This window comes from Aotus nancymaae, unplaced genomic scaffold (assembly GCF_030222135.1).
Source record: "Aotus nancymaae isolate 86718 unplaced genomic scaffold, 86718_ANA_hifiasm-v0.15.2.pri h1tg000014l, whole genome shotgun sequence".
In the NCBI taxonomy this organism is placed as follows: Eukaryota; Metazoa; Chordata; class Mammalia; order Primates; family Aotidae; genus Aotus; species Aotus nancymaae.
The window spans coordinates 26,853,915-26,854,734 of NW_026988425.1; the positions used below are offsets into that span (position 1 = coordinate 26,853,915).

Sequence of the window (820 nt, forward strand, 5' to 3'; positions counted from 1 at the left end):
ACCACACCACCCTTACAGATGATGGAAGTGAGGAGAGAAACAGTTGGATTGGTTACAGCCCGGCACTTGTCTTAGGCTAACCCTGAAGAGTTCATCACCTTTGGCTAAACTTGGTGATTTGTACAAGAATAGGTTACAGGCTGTTTAAACATTCACTTAAGGTCACAGTTCACTAGGTATGAAGGAACTTTTAAGCTGAACTTACAAGAAGGTAGCTTTAGGTTAAACTTAATTTAACAATTATTGAATCCGTATATGGAAACATATATACAATTGGCTGAACATAAGTGACCTTGCACTTACAGGATAACAAATTATGCCACTTGAAGAAGGCAATGGCTAGTAAGATTGAAGTGTTGACAATAATGGACTGCAGTCTATCTTGAAATAAACATCTATTCATTGGGAAAGTGAATAAATTTTTTCTCAAAGATAAAACAACTAAAAAAATAAAATTTGAGTGCTCGCTTCAGCAGTACATATACTAAAATTGGAATGATACAGAGAAGATTAGTATAACCCCTGTGTACGGATGACATGCAAATTCATGAAACATTACATATTTTTGGCCAGGATCATCCTGATACCAAAACCTGGCAGAGACACAACAAAGAAAGGAAACTTCAAGCCAATTCCCTGATGAACATGGATGTGAAAATCCTCAGTAAAATACTGGCAAACCAAATCCAGCACTACATCAAAAAGCTTATCTACCATGATCAAGTTGGCTTCATTCCCAAAATGCGAGACTGGTTCAACATACACAAATCAATAAGCGTAATCCATCACATAAACGGAACCAATGACAAAAACTGCATTG

At 36.7% G+C, this 820-nt stretch overlaps 1 non-coding gene across 1 annotated transcript; it reads left to right on the forward strand.

Annotated features, from left to right (window-relative positions):
• Nucleotides 1–460: 460 nt before the first annotated feature.
• Nucleotides 461–567, forward strand: LOC135274945 (U6 spliceosomal RNA). Its single transcript, XR_010342688.1, has one exon. It is a non-coding gene; the product is annotated as a U6 spliceosomal RNA (small nuclear RNA).
• The last annotated feature ends 253 nt before the right edge of the window (nucleotides 568–820 follow it).